The sequence below is a fragment of the Notamacropus eugenii genome, chromosome 6 (assembly GCF_028372415.1).
Source record: "Notamacropus eugenii isolate mMacEug1 chromosome 6, mMacEug1.pri_v2, whole genome shotgun sequence".
Classification (NCBI taxonomy): domain Eukaryota; kingdom Metazoa; phylum Chordata; class Mammalia; order Diprotodontia; family Macropodidae; genus Notamacropus; species Notamacropus eugenii.
The window spans coordinates 33,881,938-33,903,333 of NC_092877.1; the positions used below are offsets into that span (position 1 = coordinate 33,881,938).

The 21,396-nt window shown below is 40.1% G+C and overlaps 1 protein-coding gene and 1 long non-coding RNA gene across 6 annotated transcripts in view; both read left to right on the top strand.

Annotated features, from left to right (window-relative positions):
- GALNT18 (polypeptide N-acetylgalactosaminyltransferase 18) overlaps window positions 1-21,396 on the top strand; it is a 512,574-nt gene that overhangs the window by 99,093 nt on the left and 392,085 nt on the right. The window lies entirely within an intron of this gene.
- On the top strand, window positions 5,832-20,553 carry LOC140510666 (uncharacterized). Its single transcript, XR_011969328.1, has 4 exons — window positions 5,832-6,057; window positions 18,749-18,803; window positions 19,493-19,593; window positions 20,389-20,553. It is a non-coding gene; the product is annotated as an uncharacterized lncRNA (long non-coding RNA).

Genomic DNA, 21,396 nt, shown 5'->3' on the forward strand with positions numbered 1-21,396 from the left:
CAAATAGTGCATATACACACATGCACATGAATGTCTATAGTATGTGACACACAGATATACATGCATGGCTATATATCCATCTGTATATATACATAAGTGTATATATGTACATATATATATAATGTGTGTCTATGTGGTATGTGCATATGACTATGGATATAAAAGTCAAGCTGACTTTGCTGTTCGGGCTCAAGACCTTCTGGGATGTCATTTATGGTTCCTATGAACCTTGTCCTGTAGCATTATTTCCCTTAAAATCATGTTTTTCTGGAGCCAGTTACAGACATTAGGTTGCAGGGGCCATATTTTTGTCTGTTTGCTTTTGGTCTGCTCCCATGGGAATGCCCGTACCCGTTAGAAGGTCAGCCCCTTACCAGTAAGCATAATTTCCTTCATTGTACTTGTATTAGCCTGACCCACAGCAAGTGCTTATTAAATGTTTATTGATTCCAAAGCAGATAGGCACCTGAAGCGCTGAGTGTCAAGGGCATGATGATCTCCATGCCCACTTAGTGGCGACACCAAGCCCTATTCTTCTCTCTTCTGTTAGATGCCCAACCTTTCACAGGATGCTCATTTGGCCAGTGAAGAGCTTGTGCACTCATTTTAGGGATGCCAGACTCGAGGTGGCGTTGGAGCAGAGGGGTTTGTGAGTTCACTCTGGGCATGGGAATGGAATGTGGGTCATAAACCCTAGCCAGGAATAATGATGCATGTTTGCAACCTGATCTAAAGGCGCTGAGAGGAAGCTGCTTCTGGCTCGCCTTTGTCCTTCTTCCTGCCAAGTCCGGGGGCCAGCCTGCATTCTTCAGAGTGGCTGATGGGTCTCCTTATAGGTTTTGTGCTGTTTGCACCATCCCCGGCTGTCACTCCAGCCTGGTTACTGGGGATGTTCTTGTCTTTCTAAGATTCATACAGGATCAATAAGGCTGAAAGGTCCTCCTTCATGGACTTTAAACTTTGGTCCAGAAAGGTTGCTCACAGAATTATGAGGCATCCTGCTTAGGATTACTTGTCCCAGATATGGAAAAGAACATGCATATTCCAACAAATCTTAAATCTCATGCATAGCAATAGCTAATATTTATATGACACAATAAGGTTTGCAATCACTTTACAAATATCTCATTTTATCCTCATAACAAGATGAGTGCTATTATCATCTCCCTTTTACAGACGAGGGAACTGAGGCTAAAAGAGGATATAAGACTTGCATAGGGCCACACAGCCAATAACTGTCTGAGGCAGGATTTGAACCCAGGTCCAAGTCTGGCACTCTGCACTATGCCACTTCCTCTGGTGGTGCAGATGGCAGCCAACTCATGCCTTCCCATCCTTTTGCTCATACTTTCACAGAGTCAGCTCAACGCAAAAGAAACGATGCCCTTTTCTCTGATTCATGCTTCCTGCTGGGTCCTGTGTCTCTGCAAAGAAGGCAAATAACTTGGATTTCACTGTAAATGTCCTTCCCCAATTTTCTCCTTTGTCCCCACATAGTGTTTGTTGTTGGCTGCCCCCCTGCAGGGGTCTGACCTTTGCACATCCACAGTGGCTGCTAAAGCCTCTTTTGATTGGAAAACCCTTTTCAGCATTAGCTATTTCATCCTGCAGCTTTGCTGGCCGGGGCTGCTGAGGACAGCCTGCCTGCCAGCAAGGTGACTTTGCTCTGGGTCATTTTCTTGCTTAGCTTTGCTCTTGCATGGTGTGCACACTGTGTGCACGTACACTTTGTGTATATCACATGTGTGCATAAACTGGATTATGTGCATTTAGGTGGGCATGCAAACAAAATCAGACACCTCTTTCATGTATGCGTACGCATTGCAAGAGCGTAGGTCTGAAGATTATAGATAGGCGTGTATTGCTTATCAATATTATTTTTTTCATGATGAGACTAATTCCCATTTGTTTAACACTTTGCAAAGCACTTTCCTTAAAACACTCCTGTGATATGGTGCCCATTTTATAGGTAAGCAAACTCAGGCCTGCAGAGGGAAAGTGATTTGCCCAAGGTTACAGCTAATAACTGTTATAATCAAGATTTGAGCTTAGGTCTCCTTTCTCTGAATTTAGTGACTTGGAGTGAACAAGATTAGAGATTGATTCCTGTCCATGCACCACCTACCTGCCTCAGAAGGCATCTGAGAGATGGCCAGGTAAACCCTGCTTAGCATCTCGGGATGGCTTTCCTAGGTCCATCTCCATTTATGCTCTAATCTAACCCCTATTACAGTTATGGGGGGCAGGAATGGTCAACACAAGGAAACATCAGCTAGGTGTTGGACAGCATCCTTGATGTAGCGACCTGACATCTGAATTTGTTGAAGTTCATAACATCCTGCAGAATGTAGGAAGCAGAAGCTCAGCGTAGCCACTAAGAGGGCTTGGAGATCATCATCCCCTTGATGCTCAGTGCTTCCAAATTCTTTCTAAGATCATAAGTTGTGGAGAAGGTGCCTATCTGCATTGGAAGGGGATATCTCTCAATCAATAAACATTTAATAGTGAATGGGGCTTTGCCAAATGGAGCTGCCATTTGAGGGCTAGCAGGACTCAAACCCAAGGCTGCTGATTCCACTTGATCTTGTGTATCCTTCAATGAATACCTTTAGCCTTATTATTGACTGATCTGTCCATCTAATATCTGGGCTCCTTCTTGTCAGACATTCCATCCCGTTACTCTGCAAACCAAATGATCAAAAACATGTATTTGCCGTACCCCAAATTCTGGGGATTTTATTTGGAAGATATGCTCCCTGTCATTCCATTCTTGATTCTTGACATTTGACACTGAAGGTGCCCAAATCCATAGGTACACTCAGAGGAAAGTCTATTTTAAGTGTAGTCTCTTGGTCAAAGACGCTGGACACATCTTAATGCAGAACCAGGTAACTACCTTAGGAACTTGTTGTTCATCTTTCATTCTCAAACAGGACCAATGACATCATGAGGGTGATGTCTTGACTTGAGAATGAATTGGATTTACATGAGGCAGAGCTTTGCAGAGTCATCAGCCTCACTCTCTTCTCCAGAGTCATCAGAGTCCAGTGGCAAGGCATAGGTCCAGGATGACTGGCAATGGTCCTGATGCCATGGGAAACCTTGGCCCTTTTCAGCTAAGGTCATTCCTAAGTCTCAGTTTGTTTGAGGCAACACCCATTCAGTGATTAAGGCTAGATAAGAAATGAGGCAAAATATGGCCTTAGGAATCTACCTAAGAAGGCAATGGTGCTGATCATAAAGTCTTGATCCCAGGGCCATGATTAGATCTTCCCAACTGTAAACCCAGCATTTTATCCATCTCATTGCCTCTCACTTCCTATACTTTTATGTACGTTGTCTTTTCTAATTGGAGGTAAGGTCATTGAATAATCATGATACTAGTAATAGTAATAATAATAGATCTTTATAGTGCCCATCACGTGCCACTCACCACGCTAAGTGTGCTTCACAGTTATTATCTGATTTGATCCTCACAACAACCCTGTGAGGTAGGTGCTGTTATTATCCCCATTTTACAGATGAGGAAACTGAGTCAAACAGAGGTTAAGTGACTTGCCCAGGGTCACGTAGTCATTACATGTCTGAGGCTTGGACTCAAAACTCCCAGTTTCCAGACCTGGGGCTCTATCCACAGGGTCATCTAGATTTTTCTTTGTTTTTTCCATGCCTACCACAATGTCCAACATGCAATAGATGTTGCCACCAAATGCTTGTTGATTGGCTGTGGCCAGGGCTGAATTTACTGTTGAGGTCAGGAGAGGATGGTACCAGTGTTTTTTGGCATTGTAACTGATCCAGGATGGATTCTGCATGGCACAGATCTCAAGGCTAAGCAGCACAATGTGAGTGTATTCCTGGAAGAAGATGGGTCCTGTGAGGGGGGGATGGTGGCCATTCCATCATAGTAGATTTGCAGTTTGGGATCTGGGCAAGGGAGCAAGCCCATTGGGCATCCAGGGATGCACTGGTACAGAGAAAGCATGCTTCTCCTACATATAGGTACCTGTGGCAAACTCCCTGCTGACCCTCAGCAGTTCAGTGACTACCTTGGTCCATCCTTGAGCTTGCTTTGTTTAGTGGTTAATTGCATGCAATCTCATGGCTTGGAAAAGAAGATGTGGGTGTTGTGATGCCCTGATTCTCCTTCCACCAGCGACAGGTCACAGGTCTGGCTTTTGGAATATAAGACAGAGCCTCACTGCCATCACAGCAGAATTGTGCTCCCTGTTCTCAGGGACCAGGAAATCAATTTTTATTAAGTTGGGAGAAATAATAAGAGGAGATCATGCTGACTTTCTCTGTGATGGTGATTTCTGGAGTTGGACAAGAGAGAGGGAAGGACATTTTTAAATGTTCTTTCGGTTTTCAGAAGAACAGGCATTAGGCAAAGCCAGAGGGACCTGAAGTCCTAGATGAAGTAAATGGGGAAAAAGGTTACTGTCTCCATAGCAGCACATTGTGAACATGGTATAAGGGAATTCAGGCACCAACTTCAAGAGTCCTTCTGAAAATCAGGGATTTTTGGAGCTGGGAGAAACCTTAGAAATAATCTGGTTCACACTCCGTATTTTACAGATGGGGGAAACTGAGGTGTACTGGAGAGGGGATCAGCTGTTCTCCGTCAATTCCATCTTTCTATCAGTGTCCTTATCTGGAAGAGAGATTTCTGTCCTCCTGTTGGAGGGTTGGTCCTCATCATTCATAGAAACATTTCTCCATTAGTTCTTTCTAACAAAGAAACAGCTTTATTACATTTTATTTCAGCAGAACGGTTTTGATCACATTATTCCATATTTCTATTGTGTATTTTTCTCACTGATTGCCCCCCCACCTATTATAATTCTCTTTCATTCTCTCTCTCTCCTCCTCTCTCTCTCTCTCCTTTTCTTTCTCTCTCTTCTCCATGTCTCTGTCCCTATCTCTGTCTCTCCCATGCTCCTTATCTCTTCCCCCTCCCCCCTTCCTCTCAGGAAGCCTTCTAGTTCCTCTGGCTTCCTTCAAGACAGCTCAAATTCCACCCTCTTCAAGAGTCTTTTCTATTCCTTTAGCGCTAGTAATTGCCAATTAATCCTATAAGTATCTTAGCTTGACATAGTTGTGTGTTGTGTCCCCCACTCGACTGAGAGCTCCTTGAGGACAGGGACTGTTTCTGCCTTTCCTTGTATCTCAAGTGCTCAGCACAGTGCCTGCTACACAATATGCTACCATTCAGAGGATTGTGCCATGCATTGGGCTCTGTGATAGTAATGGTTTGGGGTTCATTCTGCTGAAAAGAGACAGTTTTATAGCAGAGATGGGCTAGAAGCTCAAGAACCCAGGTGCTAGGCGTAAAGCCAAGAGCATCAATGACCTAAGATGTCCTGGAGAGGCAAGGGTGCAAATATGGAATTAGAAAACAGCTGCTTGTGGAGCCACTAGCTCCACTTAGTCTTGGATTATTTCTAATTTGATGATGCAGTTGATAGAGCACCAGCCTAGAGTCAAGAAGATTTTAGTTCGACTTCAGACACTTAATAGGTGTATGACCCTGAACAAGTCCCTTAACCTCTGTCTGCTTTGGTTTTCTTTATTGTAAAATGGGCATAATAATAGCGCCTACTTCCCAGAGTTGTTGTGAGGATCACCGTATGGTCCCTGGCACATAGTAGGTGCATAATAAAGTTTTCCTTCCTTACCTCCCTCCCTCCCTCCTTCCTTCCTTCCTTGCTTGAAATCTGTGATGCTAAGGAGCTGATCATTGCCAGGTGTGGGCAAGTAACTGATGCCTTATTTTATATAGGGTGCAACTGGGATCTTGCTGTCCATTAGCTAGCTATTGGCCCCCACCCAGAGATAATTAGGCAAGTTATATAGAACACAACATAAAGGAAGGATCTGATGCTGATGGTCTGATCACTATCATCTGCCTCCCAGATCTCTATCCTTCACTCCTCCCTGTCCTCAGAGTACTGCAGAGGGAAGGGAATAAACATTTATACAGCACCTACTATGTTTCAGGCACAGTGCTAAGCACTTTGCAGAAATCTCATTTGATTTTTACAGCAACTTGTCAAGGTAAGTGATCATCTTTTTTTAAAACTCAATAAACTTTTAATTTATTTATTTTTATTTGTTCTTAATTACACAAACATTTTTAACATTCATTTAAACTTTTTTAGTCCATATGCTCTCTCTATCTGCATCTCTTTTTTGAGAAGGCAAAGAATTAGTGTCTATTATATGTGTGCAGCTATGTGAAACATTTTCATATTAGCCATGTTGTAAAAGAATATACAGACTAAACAAGCCCTAAGAAAAATAAAGAAAATTTTAAAAAGTAAGCTACAATCTGCATTCAGACTTCATCAGTTCTTTCACAGGATGTGGATAGCATTTTTTTAATCATAAAAGCCATTCAGAATTTCTTTGAATCATGTATTGTTGAAAATAGTTAAGTCCATTCACAGTTGATCAATATTGCTGTTACTGTAAACGGTGTTCTCCTGGTTTTGCTCACTTCACTTTTCATCAGTTCATGTAAGTATTTCCAGGTTTTTCTTAAAGTATCCTGCTCATCATTTGTTATAGCACAATGGTATTTTATCACAATCATATGCCACAACTTTGTCAGCCATTCCCCAATTGATGGGCATCCCCTCAATTTTCTATTCTTTGCCACCACAAAAAGAGCTGCTATAAATATTTGTGTACATAGAGATCCTTTACATTTTCCTTTAGGGTATAGACCTAGTGGTGGTATTGCTGGGTCAAAGGGTATGCACTTTGCTCACAGTTCCAAATTGTTCTTGAGGGTAATTGGATCACTTCACAAGTCCACCAACAGTGCATTAGTGTCCTTATTTTTTTTTTTACATCCCCTCCAGCTTTGTCATTTTTTTCTCTCATATTAGCCAGTCTGGTAGGTGTGGGGTAGCATGTCAGAGTTGATTTAATTTTTATTTATCTAATCAGTGATGATTTAGAGCATTTTTATATGACTATATATAGCTTTGATTTCTTCTCAAAACTGCCTGTTCATATCCTTTGACCATTTATCAATCAGGGAATGACGGATATTCTTATAAATTTGACTCAGTTCTCTATATTTGAAAAATAAGAACATGAGAACTTTATCAGAGAAAATTTGCTACAAAATTTCCCCCAAGTTTCCACTTTCCTTTTAAGCTTGGCTACATTGGTTTTGGTTGTACAAAAACTTTTAAATTTTACATATCTATTTCAAATTATCTATTTGACATTTTGTAATGCTTTTTACATCTTGTTTGGTCATAAGTTATTCCCTTATTCACAAATCTGAGAGGTACAATTTTCCATGCTCCTCTACTTTAATTATGATATAACTCTTTATGTCTATATCATGTATCCATTTTGACCTTATCATATTATATGGTATGAGATGTTGGTCTATTATTTTAGACGGCCAGAAAAAATAATACCAAATTTCATCTGGAAAAGTGGAAAGTCAAGAATATCAAAGGAATGAATGAAAAAATGTAAAGGAAGGTGGCTTAGCAGTACCAGATCTCAAACCATGATACAAAGTGGTATTCATCAAAATATTCTGATACTGGCTAAGAAATAGAGAGGTGAATTAATTGAATAGATTAGCAATTTTAATCACATAGAAGTTCTTTCCCCTAAAGCTTCGATCTTTGGATTTGTCAAACACTAGATTACTATGGTCGTTTATTATTATGTGTTGTATAACCGAGTATGTATGTTATTCCTTCTTTGAGCCAATTCTGATGACAGTAAGGTTCAGGTGTTGTCTACCACTGACCTCTCAACCCAATCTTCCACTTCAGTGTAAAAGTATTTTCTTCTGCATCTTTTTTATTTGAGATAATTTTCTCCGTTGTTCCTCTCCCTTCCACCTCCTCACAAGGCATCCTTTCTTCTCACCCCTTAATTTTTGTTTTTTTGAAATCATCTCATTATAGGCAACTCACACCTATGCCCTATGTCTATATATTTGTAGTTTCCTTCTAACTGCCCAAATAATGATACAGTTCTTAGGAATTATAATTATCTTTTTCCCACATAGGAATGTAAACAGTTTAAGCCCATTGAATCCCTTATGATTGGTATTTCCTGTTTACCTTTTCATGCTTCTCTTGAGTCCTGTATTTGAAAGGCAAATTTTCTATTCAGTTCTGGTCTTTTCATCAGGAATGCTTGAGAGTCCTCTATTTCATTAAATACCCTTTTTTTTCTCCTGAAGCATTATACACAGTTTTGCTGGGCAAGTTATTCTTGGTTGTGATCCTAGTTTCTTTGCCTTCCAGAATATCATATTCCAAGTCCTCTGCTCCTTTAATGCAGAAGCTGTTATGGCTCCTTGACAGTTGAATTTATTTTTCTGACTACTTGCAGTATTTTCTCCTTGATTGAGGGCTCTAGAATTTGGCTATTATATTCCTGGAAATTTTAATTTTTGGAGCATGTTCAGGAGGTGATTGGTGAATTCTTTCAATTTCTGTTTTACCATCTGGTTTTAGAAAGTAAGGACAGATTTCCTAGATATTTCCTGAAACATGGTATCTTTCAAATAGTCTAATAACTCTTAAATGATCTCTCTTTGACCCATATTCCAGGTCAGTTGCTTTTACAATGAGATATTTCACATTTTCTTCTTTTTAAAATTCTCTTGATTTTGTTTTATTGTTTCTTGATGTCTCATGGAGTCATTAGCTTCCACTTGCCCAATTCTAATTTTTAAAGAATTATTTTCTTTGGTGAACTTTTGTATCTTCTTTTCCATTTGGCCAATCTGCTTTTTAAAGAGTTCTTCTTTTCAGATTTTTGTCCCTTTTCACCGTATGGCTAATTCTGTTTTTTTTTTTAAATGTTATTTTCTTCAGTATTTTTTGTGCCTCTTTTACCAAGTTGTTGAGTCTCTTTTCATAGTTTTCTTGTATCTTTCTCATTTCTTTTGCCAAATTTTCTTGTGTGTCTCTTATTTGATTTTTAAAATCTTTTTAGAACTCTTCCAGGAATTTTTGTTGGACTTGTGACCAATTCACATTTTTCTTTACAACTTTGTAGCTATTCTGACATCATTGTCTTCTTCTGAGTTTATTTCTTGATATTACCTGTCACCGTAGTAACTCTTTATCATCAGGTTCTTGTTTGCTCATTCCTCCAGCCTATTTCTTGACTTTTAACTTCATTTTAAAGTTGGTATTTGTTCCCATGGTGGAAGGGGCACTGACCCAGGCTTCAGGTTTTTTGTATTTTCAGAGCTATTCTGGGGCTATAGGTTTTCCATGTTTCCAAGGTTGTGTGATCTAAGGAGAGGTGTGTTCACTGATATTCTGGTATTTATCCAGCAAGAGACTTTGTTTCCTGTAGCCAAAAGTAATAACACTCTGCTTAGCCCTGGAACTGTGACCACCCCTCTCCCTCATCCTACAATGAGATAGACTTTTATTATCCACCTCGTAAGTTCTCTTGGGCTGGAAAATTGTTTCACCTGAACTTTTGTTGATTCTACCACTCTAAAATTCAATTTGAGGTATTACTTTAAAGTTGTTTGGAGGGAAATTTGGGGGAGCTCAGATGAATTCCTGCTCCTGCTCTACCATCTTGGCTCCTTTAATTGGCAAATGCTATTCTTATCCCCATTTCATAGTTGGTGAAACTGAGGCAGAAGTTAATTGACTTACCCAGAGTCACACAGCTAGTAAAATGTATCAGAGACCAGATTCAAACTCAAGTCTTCCTGATCACAGGTCCACCACTACATCCACTGCATTACTAGCTGTCCTTTGCAGAGGAGCTATGATTCTTTATAAAGTATCTTATAACCTAAGGATCACTACGATATCTTAGATTCCTTAAAAAAATTTTATAGTGGTTCCATGTGTAAGTTTAGGTGTTTTCACTTGTATCAGAACCTCACACAGTGGCATGGGGGACTTGTGTCATGCATGAGTTTATAATCCTGGAGAGTGGGGATCACCAAAGGCAAAAATTTGTGTTTGGGGGTAAGGCAGGCAGCACTCGGAGATTTGGCATGAACTGGTTAGATTACTGGAGGTGACAACTTGAGGATAATTAATGTTGAGTTATATTGTTTATTACTAGTATTTCAAAGTGAATCCATCTGTTTCCTCAGACCTCCTAGCCTCTAAATATCAGGCACTTTTTAAAGGGTGTAACTGAATAAGAAAATTCTACTCCCAGCCCCAGAAGGCATCTACCTGGGCAAGGACCCTCATTTTTGTTTTCCTTTTAAACAAAAGTGTGTGTGTGGGTTCTTCCCCCCAAATATGTCCTTTTGTCCTTGTTATTCCCCTCATCAAGATTTGGGATGACCCAGTCTAGAAAAGGGAGACAAAGCTAGTTAAGATGGCTTATGTTTTTCTGGCCAGATTTTCCAGACCCAAACTGGTTTTCATAAACTTGCTAACATTTCATTCCTTAGGTGACAGAGAGGGGCAGGTCAGCCACATTTAAATACTATTTTCCCTAGGTGTTCATTGAACTGAGGATCAATCTTCCCTGTCCTAAAGATGAATAATGAGGAGTTGTGAACTCTTAGCTGACCTCCTCATTTAAATGTTTATCAATCAGGGCCGCCTAATATTTGCCAAATAATGTACTGTCAGGCCAATCAGAAGGAAGACACACATAAGTACAATAAGTGCAGGTTGGTCCTCACTCTGGGTCTTTTGGCATAAAATGTAAGCCGGCCAATAAGACCCCTCTGCTACAAGGTTGCAGGCCCTTGCTAATAAAACCTATCTCATTTGGACAATTTCCTCTGCTTGCTTTTGTTAAATTCCAGACCTCACAAGCTCCTGATAAGAATTGGACCAGAGAAGTCCCATGTTTAAGTGTGCTAGGATTCCCTAATTCTCCACCATCAAGGAATAACCCTCCCAAAGAAAGCAGTCCCCTCTCAGGGAGATGGTGAGGGTAGAAGGAGAAAAAGAACCATGAGCTTTGCCTTGAAGGACATGTTCCTCTAATTTGTTTGCAAGATAAACTCATAAGGCCCCAGCTCCTTGGATGCAGTGGAGATCAAACCCCTCATCTGACTCCTTGCATTAACCAAGGTCAGTGAGTCACAAATGATGGTAAATTTCAGGGATCCAGGAAAAGCTGGTCATTGTCAATGATGTTAAAGTTACTAGATTAGAGTGTTATGGCTTTAGAGAAAACAGCCTCTTGGCTGGGTAATTATGTCTTAAATTGCATTAAGTTTCAAGTGCTCCATCAGAGGTGCCACTAAATGAGGAGTGGCCTCTCTCCATTATTAGAGGTGCCTTTGCTCTCCAGATCAGTCCTTGTTCCATTATCAGAAGCACTCCTAGTCTGAGGATTAGCCTCTCTCACGTGGCAGCAGAGTGAGAGTTAATTCATAAATAGCTTCTTTTGTTTGTGCTTTGGGGGCTCTCTAGGGTCTAGAACCATTATAGGAATTGCTGCTGACTGATCAAAGCTTCTTATTCCTGTAAGTGGCAGGACAAGGGGAAGCCATTTCATTGATAAGAAAAGCTTGGCAGGTTGAAGAAACCTCCTTAAATACCAAACAAACTTTTGTTAATGCTCTAAAGAAAATAGATGCTCTAAAGAAAATAGATGCTATTTTTCAATAACTCTGCCTCTCTAAACCCCAAATACAGGTAATCAAAATAAATCAACATGTTGTTTACATCTGACAATGTATGCCTCATCCCATACCCATAGTCTACCACGTCTCTGATGAAAGGTTATAGACATGCTTCACAGTTTAAAACTGAAACTAGTCAGTGTGTCAGTCACAGGCCTGAATCTGTTGTTATGATTGTTGAGCTGTTTTCCTGGTTCTCCTTACTTGACCTTGCATCCGTTTACAGGTTTTCTCAAGTTTCTCTGAATTCTTCATATTCATAAATTTGTATGGCACAAAAATATTTATGTACCACAATTTATTGAACCATTATCTGATTGATGGACATGTACTTTGCACTCACCTCTTTTCTCTACCTGGGGTAGCAAGTTACTAGTATTTTCTCCTGAGAGCACTGATGGTTATCAAAGAATCAACATTTTAATAAGGAATTATGTTTGTATGGAAAGAGCTACAGAAAGAGCTGTGGGCTTGACATAAGAAGACCTGAATCTGGACTGACTCTTACTAGCTGTTAGACCATAGGCAAGTCAGTAAGCTTTCTGAGTCTCAGTTTCCACAAATGTAAAATGAGGGTAATAATACCTATCTCAGCAGGTTGTTTTGAGGATCAGATGAGGTGATATCCATATAAAGTGCTTTGAAAATATCATAGAAATGTTAAAGCACTATATGTCAGCAACTATCAATATTAAATAAGAAAGCATGCCATTGGCTTCTACCTGCAGACCCACTGAAAGAACTGTAGAATCTTCAAACCCTTCAGCAAATCTCATGCTTTCTCGACTAATAGAGCTTATTATGAATAAAAACATAAGAAACTTACCAACATTTTTCCTAGTAGCTTCTGTAATAATGATATCTCATTCTTCCATAATGCTTTACAGTTTAGGAAGTATATATAGACACAGTATTGCCTAGTGATTAGATAATCAATAAATCAATAAACATTTAATTAAGCATCTAGTATGTGTTAAGTACTGTGCTAAGTATCAGGGATATAAAAAAGAGGCAAAAGACAATCCCTCCCCTCAAGGACCACTCAATCCAATGGGAGAGACAACAATCTAGCAAATAAAGCAAGCTGTATATGATATAAATAGGAAACAAATAGTTTACGAAAGGCATTAGAATTAAGAGGGGTTGGGGAAAAATGGGATTTTAGGTGGGACTTGAAGTCAGCCGGTAGAGATTAGGATGGAGAGCATTCCAGGCATGAGGACAACCAGAAGGAATGTCCAGAGTCAAGAGATGGAGTGTCTTATACATGGAACAACCAGGAGGCCAGTGTTACTGGATCAAAGAGTACGTAGTGGGGAGTAAGGTGTAAGAAGATTGGAAAGGTAGGAGAGGACTGGGGGATGAATGATTTTGAATGTGAAACAGAATCAGCCTCGGAGCCAGCTAGTTTCCAGTTCTCTGTGACACATGCAGATGTGTGACCCTGGTCCCCAGCATTAGGCAACTCTAAGATTCTAATTTGTAGAGAAGCCATTTGAACCTGAAATTTCTAAGGGGAACTGGTAATTCAAAAGAAAATGGCAGCTTTCCATCATGACTAAGCCATTTTCCATTCTTAGTGCCAATACTTCATCTACAACCTATGTGGATAGTTTCCTTCCTATGGAGCCTGTAACCACAGGTCTCATGCTTATTCCTATACCTTTATAGATAACTTCAGTCACAATTACCCTGGGTACACAATACACTCTATTCTCTTTTACTTAAGCTCTGATCCGGGGACATCGGTCTCTTCTTGCTGGTTCATGCATATGCCATTCCATCTCCTCACTTTGTTTCTCTTCACTGGTTGTTGTCCATGCCTGGAATGCTCAGCCTCCTCACCTCTGCCTCCAGGCTTCCTTCAAGATGCAGCTGAAATACCTCACATGCCTTCTGCAGGAGATCTTCCCTGGTCGCCACCATTACTAGTGCCTTCTCCTCGGAGGTGGCCATCTCTTCTCTTTGTATTTTTTATGTGTATAGTCGCGGTTCTCCCCCATTGGAACGTGAGCTGCAGCATGTAGCACAGTGCCTGACACATGGTGAATGCTTAATACATGATGCTAACTGATTGACTGATGAAAATATCATTATTCCCATTTTAGAGATGGAGAAACTATTGCTTAGAGAAATGAGACTTTCTGCTTGGGTTTGCACAGCTAGTGATTAGTGGGATGAAGACTAAAAGACCTTTTGATTTCAATACCAGGGCTCTACGATACTGCCTTTCTGTAAATAAAAGATCAGCATCTCTAGACTATTAATTACAGAAATCTATCTGCTAGTACAGAAGCATCCCTAATTCCTGACACATATTTCTTTTTCATTTGATGTGGTTCATTGATTTATCCTTTCAGGCCATATGCTTAGTGCTATAGGAGATACCATGTCTTTATGGAGCTTATGGTCAATTTGTAGAAATATGATGCTCACACAGAAATAGCTATGATATAAAGTAGATCACGAAGAGTGCACAAAGAGATCCAAAAGGGCTGTGGGAGTTCAGGAGAGAGAAATCACTTCTGTCTGGCAGAATTAGGGAAGGTTTCTTAGAAGAGGCAGCAATGGGTCTTAGGTCTTGAAGGATGAGCTTAGAAATTGGCTAAGCAGAAGTAGAGGTTGAAGGGGTGGAGAAAAGCCTCTGAGACAGTGGAAACAGCATGAGCAAAGGCTCAAAGGCAGAAAACTATAGGGCATGATTAGAGAATAGTAGGTGCTCAGTTTGGCTGTTCTCAGGGGAGTCTTGGTAGATAAAATTGAAAAGGTGACTGATAACACTGATCCAGGTAAGCCTGCATGATGTCACACACAGATGCTTCCCTGTAATTTAGCATTTGTTAATGGGGCTGAGGAGTAAAGTGTTCCTTGCGCTGGATGTGTCTGGGAAGTCACAGAATATCATCCTAAAATTATAGAATAGGCAATCTCCTTCCGGAGATTGTAGAGAGAGCAGAATCTGGAATCAGGTTTCAGAGTCAAGGGTGGATCTTATTGTGGGCAAACCTTTGTGTGACGGCACAGCCACTAATGCAATTGCAATAAGCCTGAGGTTTCTAATGGGAGCTGGTAATTAAAAAGGAAGCTGCCGCTTTTCATATCGGTTAAGCCTTTTCCGTTCTTAGTGCAAACACTTCAACCAGCATGTTCAAACAACAACAAACCCCAGACCACAGACTATTGAGGATCATGGCCTGAACTTTTGTCCCATCCTTAGGCATGCTTGAGTTCCTGGTTGCCTGGGGGACCACAAAAATAAATGATGATTTAATATCTCCAGGGCATACTGCAGAGACTTCAGGGGACAAGGGCTGTATCTGCAAGGAGTTTGCATGATGAGGAGTTAAGGCTGTCAAACATTGTTTAAAAATATACATACACACACAGAGAGACACACACATATTATATATACATAGTTAAAGGACAGGGTATGATACATAGCTAGAGTATGTTAATGCATGGAGGTCACCTAGTCCAGGAAAGTCTTTAAGACTAAGTAGCAGAGAAGGCACCAATCTGAGAGAGGCACTAACCAGAGTTCCTTCACCAGGAGTTCTCTATAGTAATGAACTAACAACCCAAGAATTCTGTTCATATGATTTATGGTGGAATGGGAAGAATGCTAAACTTGGAGTCTGGGACATGAATTTGGTTCTTGGCTCTGCCACTTACTATATATGTGACTGGAGCAGGACACCTCATCTATCTGGACCTCAGTTTCCTCAAGTGTGTAATGAGGGGTGGGATTGGATAAGCTTTATCTCTTTGACCCTAACACTCAACACAAAAGACACTGTGTTGGATGAAACCAAAGGAGGGAGTATAAGGAAAGAAGGGAAGATAGCGTTTCATGTTTTTTAATGGGCAGCAGGCTTGGAGTGAGGAAAACTCATCTTCCTGAGTTTGTATCCAGCCTCAGATACTTACTAGTTCTATGATCCTGGGCAAGTCACTTAACCCCATTTGCCTCAGTTTCCTCATCTGAAAATGAGCTGGAGAAGGAAATGACAAATCACTTTATTATCTCTGCCAAGAAAATTCCAAATGGGATCACGAAGAGTCAGACACAACTGAAAAATGACTGAACAACATTTTTTTTAAATAGCAGAGGAAATATTTCCATATGTTTGAAGCAGGACCACACAGCATCATTCTGAAACATCCACAGCATATGGCTTTGTGCTCTCAGTCTGCTGTCCCCGGGCTTTTCGGCTGCCTTCTCCTTCTCTGGTGGATTCAGTCTGCTGGTGGATGGGAACAGTCAGTGCCGATTACCCATCAGCTCCTATAATGAGACTTATCATTGGGCTGGGACTTATCATTTATAGCCTTTGAAAGTCCAGGGAATGTGCAGCTTCAGGCACCTTGAAAACTGCTGAAAGAAGGAGAGAAAAGGGCTGGTGAGAACATCACTCTCCAGAGGGTATAGCCTACAGAAAGCAAATGAGCAATCAGAAGAGGGAGGGGCCTCACTAGAAGGGTGAGGAAGTCATATGGGGCATAAGAGAAAGTGAGCAAGTACTAAGGGGTTTGTAGTTTAGAGGAGGAATATGAAGGAGGCATAGGGAGAATAGGCAAGTCAAGGAGAATCAGGGAGAGAAAGCAAATAGAGAAAGTCGTAAGGCGAGTGAAGGAGAAATTAGCAGAATGAGGCAGGAAGGAGGGAGAATCCGAATTGAGGGAAAGGGAGGAATAAGGAGGTGTGATTTTCTGTACTTAGTATACTAGAATGGATCTGTAAATGTTCCCCTACCAGTTCCCTACAAGAAGTCCATCCAACATGCTGGAGCCCTTCCTTCATTTCTTGTGACATCATGAGGGTCCCAGTGGACCACTAGATTTCCATGTCTCAACCCTCACCCTCATCTACATGACCCGCCCATCTTTTCTTCATCCTATTCATTTGTTTGGTGAAATGGTGTCCTGTTGTACGTTTCTTTTAGTCATGTTCTTTGATGCTGCTCATTGTTAATGAGTTACAGCCTGCTCACACTCATCATGCACCTCCTCAGTGGGTGTGTCATTGATTTTAATTTCTCTGGAAGTAATTGTATTAAAGTATTCCCTAGAATACTTAGTGAGTACTTAAGTTTTTTGGAGCAAGTTGGGATTTAGTGGATAGTAAGATGGGACTTTGAGGATATCAAAATGGTACAAAGCCAGAACTACAGATAAATCTGCCCAGGCTGAGCTAGCATAGCTTGGAGTGGAAAGGCTAGAATCATAGAATAATTTAATCTCTGATCTAAAAGGAACCATAAAGCTCATACCACCAAAGGATCTCCCAGCTTCTACTTCAAATACTCCAGTGGTGGGAAATTTATCACCTTCTGAAGCAGCCCATTCTACTTTGGGATGGTTACAATTGCTAGTTCGGTTCAATTCAACAGATTTATTTATTAAGCACCTACTGAATGCCAGGTACTTGATAGGGTTAGGGGTACAAAAGACAGAAACCAAACAGTCCCTACCCACAAGGAGTTCACATGTTCCTGGGGAGATACAACTTGTATCAGTGGTTCTCAAACTTTTTTGTTTTTTTGCTTACAACTCAATATTCTTTGCTGTGAGGAATCATACTTCACTGAACTTTTAAAGAAAGACCAGAAGCACCAGAGAAGGAATGAGCACTTGAGATTCCAGATCCATCACCCAAGTCTTAGGATTCTGTTATTTCTCCTTCCTGATCTTCCAAAACTCTCCATTAGTTTTTTTTTTTAATTTAATTTTTTCAATGAACAAAAAATCAGTTTTTTTCTTCCTCCTATACCCCACTTCATTGAAAAAAAAGAAACACCTTATAACAAATATGCATAGTCAAACAAAAAAAAAGGTTTTCATTGTCCTTGTCCCCAAAATAAAGGTCTTGATATTTGCTCTGGATCCATCACCTCAGTCAGGAAATGGGCAGCACTTTTCATCATTTTCTCTAGAACTGTGGTTCGTCATCGCATCAGTCAGACTTCTTAAATCTTTTGATTGTTTGTCTTTACAATGGTTATTATTGTATAAAGTATTCTTCTGATTCTGCTTACTTCATTCTGTATGTTTGTGCAAGTCTTCTCAGGTTTCTCTGAAGGCATCTCTGTCGGCATTTTGTATAATGCAATATGATTCTATAGTGTAATAGTATTCAACTACATTCATTTTCTGTAATTGTTAATCTGTTATCCAATTGATGGGCATCCTCTTAGTTTCTAATTCTTTGCCACAACAATATTTTTATACATATTTTTTTCTTCTTTCTTTGACCTCTTATGGGGGTATAGACCCAGTAGTGTTATTGCTGAGTCAAGGTGTCTATACAGCTTAATAAATTTGGGGCCATAGTTACAAGTTGATTTCCAGAATGACTGGATCAATTCACAAGTCACAGTGCATGTTAATGTACGTGTTTTCCTACAGCCCTTTCAACATTTGTCAATTTCCTTTTTTTATCAATGTTGGCAACCTGAGGGTTATGAGCTAGAAACTTAGAATTGCTCTAATTTGTATTTCACTAATTATTAGTGATTTGGAGCATTTTTTATATGGCTATTGATAGATTAGATTTCTGAAAATCATCTATCTTTCTTTACATGATAACACTTGAGCCTCCATAGATGGAGTGACTATTGCGACTTTCCTGATTCCAAGCTGGAAAGAGCAGGCAGCAAAGTGCAGCTGGGGAGAGGGGGGGAGATGGAATTTGAATGTCTTAAGATGGAGGGGGGAATTTCATGGTACTTTGAATACTTATGAATACTTTGAATACAGTGTGCTGTGGTCCCCCTTTTACAAATCACTGCTATACACAGCCAAGTAAATACAGAATAAATGCAAACCAAATGAAAATTAATTTTGGGATAGAGAAAGCAATAATAACTGAAGGTATCAAGAAAAGTTTTATGGAAGGAATTTCTCCTGAGTCAGCTCAACCTCAAAGGGAGATAAGGTTTCCAAGAGGCAGAGATGAGGATGAAGATCATTCAAGACATGGAGGTCAAGGGTATGGAAATGTGAGATAATGGGCTATTGTCTACAGGGATCAGCAAGTACAACAATTAGAAATATTTCCCTTGCTTTGAGTCCAAATCTGCTTCTCTGTAATTTCTACCCATTAATCTTGTTCTTACTTCAACACTCTAGGGCTAAGGAAAGCAAACCTATTTCTTCCATGTGACAACTCTTCAGACAAGTTAAGGTAGGAATGAAATCCATGCTAAGACTTCTCTTTCATTTATAAGACATGGTCTCGGGATATCAATAACCTCTTCATGGTAGTCTCATACTCTAGATTTGCTCTAACATGTCAATGCTCATCTTAAAACATGGCACCCAAGAAAGGAATGTATGGTGAAAGTAAGGGTGAAGGAGAAACAGGACAGGGCTCAAGCACCAGCACCAAGGACAGTATCAAGTGAATTGTTGCTCTGATTGGTTCTTCTGGATGAATTCCACTTTTTCTCCTGGGCTTTAAGGACCCTGATATGTTAGGAATCCTAGCTCTCCTGTCAATAAAAGGTCTTTCTTGCTCGCACACACCTTTGACAACCTTATCAGAATATAGAGCCTTTATAAACTCAGTTGGGGAGTCCATGTTATTTATGGACTCAGACCATAAGAGTAAACAGATCCAGGGTAAACATTATTCATCTGAAAGAGAAGCCACCAGCTTTTCCATCCTCAGAACCCTATTTCTCCATGGTCTAGTCCCTTTAAGAGACCAAGGCAGGAGATTCTGACAGAGGGTTAGACAATAGGAAGAAGGAAGACAAAACTTGGTAGCAGCAGAAAAGGAGGCAGGAGCCTGGAAGGCACCTATCAAGAGCCTGCTTAGATTTCTACTTTAAAAAAAAATGAAACCTTTGCCTTTGTCTTTCTTGCTTCCAGCACCTGATCTGTTGAGAGGACTACAGTACACATCAGCTTTCTCCTTCCATGTCTGCCTCAGGAGCAACCTTAATGGAGTTGGTGTCCCAGTGCTCTGTCAGGTATAAGAATAGGCAGGCAGAAACTCCCCAGGGGCTTGTTGTAAATAGACTGTAGAACATAAAAAAACAGGCAGGGCTCTGGCAACTTCTCCTTACTCTGAGAGTCCTCTCACATTGTATTTATTGGAACTGTCAGGGAGTATAAAGTGCACAAGGGACAATAATATGAAATAAGTCTGGAAAGATAGACTGGAGCAGATGGTGGTGGATTTAAATGCCAAATAGGATTTTGCACTTTATCCTAGGGGCAATAGTGAGCCACTGAATTTTTTTTTGAAAAGGAGAGGGGCAGAATTAGGAATGTCAATTTCTAATTCAAAGGGGATGTTAGTACTTTAGGAATGTCATTTTGTCAGTTGTGTGAAGGGTTAGATTAGAGATGGGAGAAGATAGATGCAAGGAAGAGATGTTGGAAAACTCACAAAATGGTTCACATAAGGAGTGAGGAGGCCTGAGTTAGGGTGGTGGTCTGTAAGTGGAGGGGGTGGTAATAGCAAAGGCTATTGGGGAGGCAGAAATGACAAAATTTACTTAAAAGACAGAAAGATTTCCTAATAGCGTATTGAGAGTCATACATGGGTGTCCACTTTGGCTCATCTGCCTCAGTAATGAAAATGCACCCAGATAGGGTTCAACAACACACTGCTATCTGCAGAATGCCTCCCAGCAGTAACATCTGGGATGGTTAACATTGCATATGGCACTTGAAGGTTTACAGAGTACTTTACATATATTACCTGAATGACCTTCACAACAACCTTGTGAGAGAAAGATTATTGTATCTCCATTTTGCAGGTGAAGAAAAGAAGACTGAGAGAGGTTAAAAGACAAACCAGCCCAGGGCCAAATGAATGATTAGTAAGCATCTGAGGCGGGATTTGAATTCGTCTTTCTGACATCAATTGTAGCATTTTATTTACCACTTATTGAAATCAATAAACCTTTATTAAGTGCCTACTATGTACCAGGTACTGTGCTAAGTTCTGGGAATACAAAAAGAAGCAAAAGATAAAGAGCCTGCAGGGAGTTTACAATCTAATAGAGGAGAAAACATGCAAACAAACTTATACATATGTATATATAATATATATAGTTTCATCATATTATTTTATATTACATATATTACATATTATATTATATATGTAATGTGGGTGTACATGTATATATATGTATAAAGCAAACCATATATAAGATAAACAGGAAATAATAGAGGAAGGCACTGGAATGAAAGAAGGGTTGCAGAAGGCATCCCGTAGACAATGGGATTTTAGTTGGGACTTGGAGAAAACCAGAGAAATCAAGGTTGGAGTGGAGTGGGCAGAGCATTCGAGGCATGGGGAACAAAAATGCCCAGAGCCAAGAGATGAAAGGTCTTGTTTATGGAATGGCCAGGAAGCCAGTGTCACTAGAGAAAGCAGATGAATGGGAGAGTGTTCTCTTGTGAGGTGGTGGTTGATCTCCATTATGGCAGAGACCATGTTTTTTCCTTTCTCTGAATTTCTAACATGCAGCATAGTTCCTGGTACATAGTAGATGCTTAACTGGTGGTGACAGAATTGTTCTAAGCAAATTAGGAGATCTCTGGGGTTTCAGGATTGTACCTTACCCATATTTTAGGGCTGTTCTGTTTCATGGAGAAGATGTTTTTGAGTCAGAAAGTCCCATAGAGATGGGGAAAAATATTAATATTAATTAATATTAATATAATCACTGAGATCAATAAACTATCCAGCTCATTTGTTTATTTATTCATTAACTCATTTAATAACAACCTTATTTCCTTTCTCCCATTCTCCCATTTGG